This window comes from Biomphalaria glabrata, chromosome 2, assembly GCF_947242115.1.
Source record: "Biomphalaria glabrata chromosome 2, xgBioGlab47.1, whole genome shotgun sequence".
Classification (NCBI taxonomy): Eukaryota; Metazoa; Mollusca; class Gastropoda; family Planorbidae; genus Biomphalaria; species Biomphalaria glabrata.
The window spans coordinates 23,367,309-23,375,048 of NC_074712.1; positions in this window are offsets into that span (position 1 = coordinate 23,367,309).

Here is a 7,740-nt window from a genome sequence, read left to right on the forward strand (position 1 = left end):
TTGGAATCTTTGGGCGCCTCTGAGTCCACTCAGCTCTAATGGGTACCTGACATTAGTTGGGGAAAAGTAAAGGTGGTTGGTCGTTGTGCTGGCTACATGACACCCTCGTTAACCGTAGGCCACAAAAATAGATGAACTTTAGATCATCTGCCCTATAGATCACCAGGTCTGAAAGGGGAACTAGTTAGGCCAGGTTCACATCTAACTTTGCATTCACTTGCACCTATCCTTTGATCTGCTGGACCGTTGCGGCACTACACAAGATCTGTCAACCTTCTTTCTCCATTCTTATCTCTCATTTGTCTTTGATATAATTTCATTCGGATGTTCTTTCTGAAAATATTGAAGCCTGCCTGGGTGGACCACTTCGGGGGCCGATTTTGAGTTTGTGTTTCTACACAAACTGTCTTTTGTAACCTTGTTAGTCTAGATCTATTACAAATTTAATGACATGACTGATCCAAAATAATTGATACAACCACGCTTAATATAAGCTTTTTTTTATGTTTTACGTTTTTCTTGTTCAAGTTTTTCCTTCCACACTCCAATGCTATGAGTGCCAACTACTAGTAGGACGTGTAATTAAGAGCACAATTGATCTACAGATGCAGTTCATTGATATTTTAAATAGAGCTAGAAATAATGTTATGTACAAAATGAGTTGCTGGGCCTACACTATTCACTCAATTGTATAACCGAGATTCATCTCAGCAGACACTGGATGTTCCAATGATTCAAACAAGACTTGCAGACTCTTGAAGTGGACTACGGAGTGGTGCTGGGAAGATTGCAACACTGACCCGCTGGTTGCCTAAACTGGACTACAGTGCGTATACATGCTAACTAGTTCTAGGAATAGACACAATGTGATCCAGGTATTAGTAATGACGGAATTATTTTAAGCCATTTGTTTTCCTTTTCTCTTCGTCCTAAATTTAGCAAGGACACGCTACTTAACGTCTAAATCCACCTTGACCCAGTAATTCGATGGTCCATTTAATATGAACACAAGCACGAAGGAATGCTATTTCTAAAGTAATCGTGTAAAGTATTGAGTTCAATGCAAACATTGGGACAATTTAGTTGTTTATTTACAATGATAAATAAGTAAGCTGTCACCAGACTTAACAGAACTGGTGTTGAGACCAAAATAGAGTTGATATAGAAGCTTTGTTTTTTTGTGTAGCATTCTAAACATAGTTTAAGAATTCCTTGTATTGCTATATATATAACTTTTCACCAACATACCACCATGTCCAGCTACACTTCAGGTTTTTAAGTGTACCGTATGCACGGCACTGCACATCAGTACTGTCATGTTTTCAAATGTGCATTATGTTCTGTAGCGCACAACAGTACTTCCATGTTTTCAAGTATACCTATGTACAGTAGTGCACATCAGTACTTCCATGTTGTCATGTGTACCGTATATACTGTAGTGCACATCAGTACTTTCATATTTTCAAGTATGCCGTATGTATTATAGTGCACATCAGTACTTTCATGTTTTTAAGTGCACCGTATGTACTGTAGTGCACATCAGTATTTTCATGTTTTTAAGTATACCGTCTGTACTGTAGTGCACATCAGTATTTTTATGTTTAAAATGTGTTATTGCGTCAACAGTTGAGAAGAAGGGTGAGAGCAGGACGTAGGCACCCATTTTGTCACCTGTTGACGTTTACAGTCTTTTTTTTACTCAGTTTTCTTGAGTTGAAATGTCCCAAACAGCGGATTCATTTTTTATTGTTGGCCTGATCAAAGTTAAATAACATTTTAGTTGTATGTTATTACTTGATTTGAAAAAAAATTTAAAAACCCCAATGCTTTGTTTGATTTTCTTGCCTACTTTCAGCAATATGGGGATTCCATTACAGTTTTTCATAAACTCAAACACTCATGTATTTTGAGTTTTTAGTCTGTGTAATTTAGTGAAAAAGACATTCCAATTTGATTCCCATTTCTTTAATTCATTTAATTCTCTTTGTTCAATTAAATTATATTTTGTGTTGTTCTTATTGTTCTATATATTATGCAATGATCTGCAAATAGTTTTTTTTTCCTTAACTAATGTAGCTTGGTTAAACTATTACGAACCGAACCAAACGGTTATTACCCTAACCTAACGGAATTAATATTTGCAATAAAGCTCATTTTAATAATAATTATCAGAATAGTCATAAAATATTTATTATCCATAAGAAAGTAGTCTTGTAGTTTGCACCTATATAATAACATCACTTCTAGTACAACAAATGAAAATCGTCTTTGAAACAGCGGTGACATTCAAGCTTTGTTAAGTATTTATGTGGTGACATTCAAGCTTTGTTATGTATTTATGTGGTGACATTCAAGCTTTGTTATGTATTTATGTGGTGACATTCAAGCTTTGTTATGTATTTATGTGGTGACATTCAAGCTTTGTTAAGTATTTATGTGGTGACATTCAAGCTTTGTTATGTATTTATGTGGTGACATTCAAGCTTTGTTATGTATTTATGTGGTGACATTCAAGCTTTGTTAAGTATTTGTGTGGTGACATTCAAGCTTTGTTATGTATTTATGTGGTGACATTCAAGCTTTGTTATGTATTTATGTGGTGACATTCAAGCTTTGTTATGTATTTATGTGGTGACATTCAAGCTTTGTTAAGTATTTATGTGGTGACATTCAAGCTTTGTTATGTATTTATGTGGTGACATTCAAGCTTTGTTAAGTATTTATGTGTAGACATTCAAGCTTTGTTATGTATTTATGTGGTGACATTCAAGCTTTGTTAAGTATTTATGTGGTGACATTCAAGCTTTGTTAAGTATTTATTTGGTGACATTCAAGCTTTGTTAAGTATTTATGTGGTGACATTCAAGCTTTGTTATGTATTTATGTGGTGACATTCAAGCTTTGTTAAGTATTTATGTGTAGACATTCAAGCTTTGTTATGTATTTATGTGGTGACATTCAAGCTTTGTTAAGTATTTATGTGGTGACATTCAAGCTTTGTTAAGTATTTATTTGGTGACATTCAAGCTTTGTTAAGTATTTATGTGGTGACATTCAAGCTTTGTTAAGTATTTATGTGGTGACATTCAAGCTTTGTTAAGTATTCACGTATACCTTGTAAGTGAACTCATGACAAGTTCCTTCTTGCTGATACAAAGGATGTAACAAAGTCACCAGCGAGTGAAGGAATAATAGTAGTGTGACATCGCTGAGGTTTCGCCTCCACTTCACAAGGCTGCTGTGCCACCATTACGTGACAATGTGTCGTCATCCCCAGCTGTATGGCCAATGCATCTGTAAGATCAATGCTTCAGACAGTAACTATATACGTAGGTTTTAAAGACAGTATTTCTGTCCAGCTTGGATACAAATACACCATTCATCCTTTTCAACACTCATTGAGAATCAGTATACCTTGTTGCAAAATATTTGCCTTTTGTGAATGCAGAAATTCGAAAATTTGTTTATTCAGAGATGCATAATATGGTAGAATAAATTAGGTCTTCTTCAACACACCAGCTAAAGCAAAATTAGGTCTTCGTCAACAGACCAGCTACAGCTAAATACTCAGATTATTAGGATCAACAGCATGTTACAAACAAGAGCACGTTGGCTATGAATCATAACATGGACTGGTAGACTTTAAGAAGCTTTGGCTAAGATTGACTGGTAGACTTTAAGAAGCTTTGGCTAAGATTGACTGGTAGACTTTAAGAAGCTTTGGCTAAGAATGACTGGTAGACTTTAAGAAGCTTTGGCTAAGATTGACTGGTAGACTTTAAGATTTGGCTAAGATTGTCTTTAAGAAGCTTTGGCTGAGATGTACTGGTAGACTTTAAGAAGCTTTTGCTAAGATTGACTGGTAGACTTTAAGAAGCTTTGGCTATGATTGACTGGTAGACTTTAAGAAGCTTTGGCTAAGATTGACTGGTAGACTTTAAGAAGCTTTGGCTAAGATTGACTGGTAGACTTTAAGAAGCTTTGGCTAAGATTGACTGGTAGACTTTAAGAAGCTTTGGCTAAGATTGACTGGTAGACTTTAAGAAGCTTTGGCTATGATTGACTGGTAGACTTTAAGAAGCTTTGGCTATGATTGACTGGTAGACTTTAAGAAGCTTTGGCTAAGATTGACTGGTAGACTTTAAGAAGCTTTGGCTAAGATTGACTGGTAGACTTTAAGAAGCTTTGGCTAAGATTGACTGGTAGACTTTAAGAAGCTTTGGCTAAGATTGACTGGTAGACTTTAAGAAGCTTTGGCTAAGATTGACTGGTAGACTTTAAGAAGCTTTGGCTAAGATTGTCTTTAAGAAGCTTTGGCTGAGATTGACTGGTAGACTTTAAGAAGCTTTGGCTAAGATTGACTGGTAGACTTTAAGAAGCTTTGGCTATGATTGACTGGTAGACTTTAAGAAGCTTTGGCTATGATTGACTGGTAGACTTTAAGAAGCTTTGGCTAAGATTGACTGGTAGACTTTAAGAAGCTTTGGCTAAGATTGACTGGTAGACTTTAAGAAGCTTTGGTTAAGATTGACTGGTAGACTTTAAGAAGCTTTGGCTAAGATTGTCTTTAAGAAGCTTTGGCTGAGATGTACTGGTAGACTTTAAGAAGCTTTGGCTATGATTGACTGGTAGACTTTAAGAAGCTTTGGCTATGATTGACTGGTAGACTTTAAGAAGCTTTGGCTATGATTGACTGGTAGACTTTAAGAAGCTTTGGCTAAGATTGACTGGTAGACTTTAAGAAGCTTTGGCTAAGATTGACTGGTAGACTTTAAGAAGCTTTGGCTAAGATTGACTGGTAGACTTTAAGAAGCTTTGGCTAAGATTGACTGGTAGACTTTAAGAAGCTTTGGCTAAGATTGACTGGTAGACTTTAAGAAGCTTTGGCTAAGATTGTCTTTAAGAAGCTATGTCTCCATTGTCTAATGATGATAGTAAGAATACGATATATAAACTTGAAAACTACTCGACACTGCCCGTGGCTGACTGAGACGCAGTACAATTTTGGAAAGAGAATGATTTTGAGTATAAGCCTTAGAAGAATGCATCAATTGCTGACAACTAGTTGACTACTACATTAGCCATAGCTAATGTGCGGAGTGAAACTGAGCGAGGCTAAACCCATACCTTAAGTTCCTAACCCTGACATTTCTCAACATGCATCTCAGAGTGTTGAACTAACAGTCGGCTACCATTAGCTGTGCTTAACCACAAAGCCTCATTCATCACATTTACTGCTTCAATGTTTTGTGAACTTCGACTGCAGCAATTGGTCATGTGAATGTTTCAATAGCTAGAACGTTGCAAAATATTTCTTTTATCCCTTTTTTGTATGTAAAGTTTCAAGTTCAAGCTTTTCAATTAATAGATTAAATTGCAGCTTATTACTGAGTTTTTCTATCGATCCGATCCTGATCCCAAACTTTAGATCTGACCGAACCAAACTGGAACATTAAATCTGACCGAACCAAACTGGAACATTAAATCTAACCGAACCAAACTGGAACATTAAATCTAACCGAAATAAACTGGAACATTAAATCTAACCGAACCAAACTGGAACATTAAATCTAACCGAACCAAACTGGAACATTAAATCTGACCGAAATAAACTGGAACATTAAATCTAACCGAAATAAACTGGAACATTAAATCTAACCGAAATAAACTGGAACATTAAATCTAACCGAAATAAACTGGAACATTAAATCTAATCGAACCAGAACTTTATCTTTAGTTAATTGGCTACTCTTTGTCTTCTGTAAAAGAACCCCTTTTAATTTTAAAATTAAAATAAACCTTTTTTCCTTACAAATAGCGTTAATATGGCATGCATGCAATGGAAATGTATTTGTATTTTCCTTCCTTTATGGAACAGTACCAGGAAGAAGAAGCAGAAGACAGAGGAAGCGATGGGAAGACAACATTAAAGAATGGACAGGCCTATTATTCAATGAAAACAGCTATATCCAAGGCAGAGAGAAATTGAGAAAGATTGTTGACAGATCATGTGTGGTGCCCTAACGATTCATCAGAGTAATGTATAGGTGAAGGTCGACGATAACATATTTTTTTAGGTCATGATTTTATTAAAAGTTTATATATTTTTCCAATATGTGTGTAATGATGTAGAAAATTATGCACTGCCGTCATTAAACATTCTTTGGTGTGACTGATCATTGGCAATAATGCTTTAAATTTTCATTTAGTTTGAACGACAATTGTAGCTGTAGATCATGGACATTTAAACTCATACATCGTCTCCACAACTGACAACTAGTTAAACTCATACATCGTCTCCACAACGGACAACTAGTTGAACTGGAACATTTTGTTTGTTCCTTAAGAATTGAAAATGATTTTATCCTGGCCCTAAAGCTCTCGCAAGACGGCGGCTAATGGTGGCTGGAAATATTCGAACCCGGAGTCATCGAGATGAAAGTCCAGAACGCATGCCACACGACCAGTTAATCAAAAGCAAAATTACGCTTACTTTTAAAATAGGCCACAAAGAAAAAAACTTTTGTGATCAAATTTTACCTTGACTTTTGAAACGTGCGTTTTAACCTGCATTGCTTACTTGAAGACGATTCCCAAGGAGCCGCCTACAAGTTTGTCCATGTTATCTTGTTCTCTTCAACCATCTGGAGAGAACTTTCCATAGCTCAGTTTATTGGGCATGTTTCTTTAGGAGAACATAACTTGTTCTAGAAGACTTTCCATAGCTCAGTTTATTGGGCATGTTTCTCTAGGAGGACATAACTTGGTCTAGAAGACTTTCCATGGCTCAGTTTATTGGGCATGTTTCTCTAGGAGGACATAACTTGGTTTAGAAGACTTTATTGGGCATGTTTCTCTAGGAGGACATAACTTGTTCTAGAAGACTTTCCATGGCTCAGTTTATTGGGCATGTTTCTCTAGGAGGACATAACTTGTTCTAGAAGACTTTCCATAGCTCAGTTTATTGGGCATGTTTCTCTAGGAGGACATAACTTGGTTTAGAAGACTTTATTGGGCATGTTTCTCTAGGAGGACATAACTTGTTCTAGAAGACTTTCCATAGCTCAGTTTATTGGGCATGTTTCTCTAGGAGGACATAACTTGTTCTAGAAGACTTTCCATGGCTCAGTTTATTGGGCAAGTTTCTCTAGGAGGACATAACTTGTTCTAGAAGACTTTCCATAGCTCAGTTTATTGGGCATGTTTCTCTAGGAGGACATAACTTGGTCTAGAAGACTTTCCATGGCTCAGTTTATTGGGTATGCAGAGATATATACATGCCAAAATGGAAATGTGTATTCCAAGACCTGAAAATGTTTATTTTGAGGGGCAAATGTGTATTTTGAGGGGCAAATGTGTATTTTCCTAAATATAAAGAAATATACTCAGGAAAGACTAAAAATCATTCTAGCACGTAACATACACGAAATGCAGCAATCCTAACACAGCATAAAGTTATATAAGACATTTTGTACATTTGTCCAAATATTTACACTCTTAGTCCCTGTAATGGTCTTTTCTGGAATATGTTTAGGATGATGTCGTACTTGTCACTTGGTAATGATTTTATGATCATAATGCCTCTAGCTAGTGTATCCACATTCCATAATAGCGGCAAAAGAAAATTCATTCAAAAGAATGGAATTTTTTGTTACAAGTGAAATTAGATGCAATGGTTAGCTGTATCAGTGACAGCTCATTCTATCAAAGAAGTTTTGTTCATAAGCAATTTCTTTACAA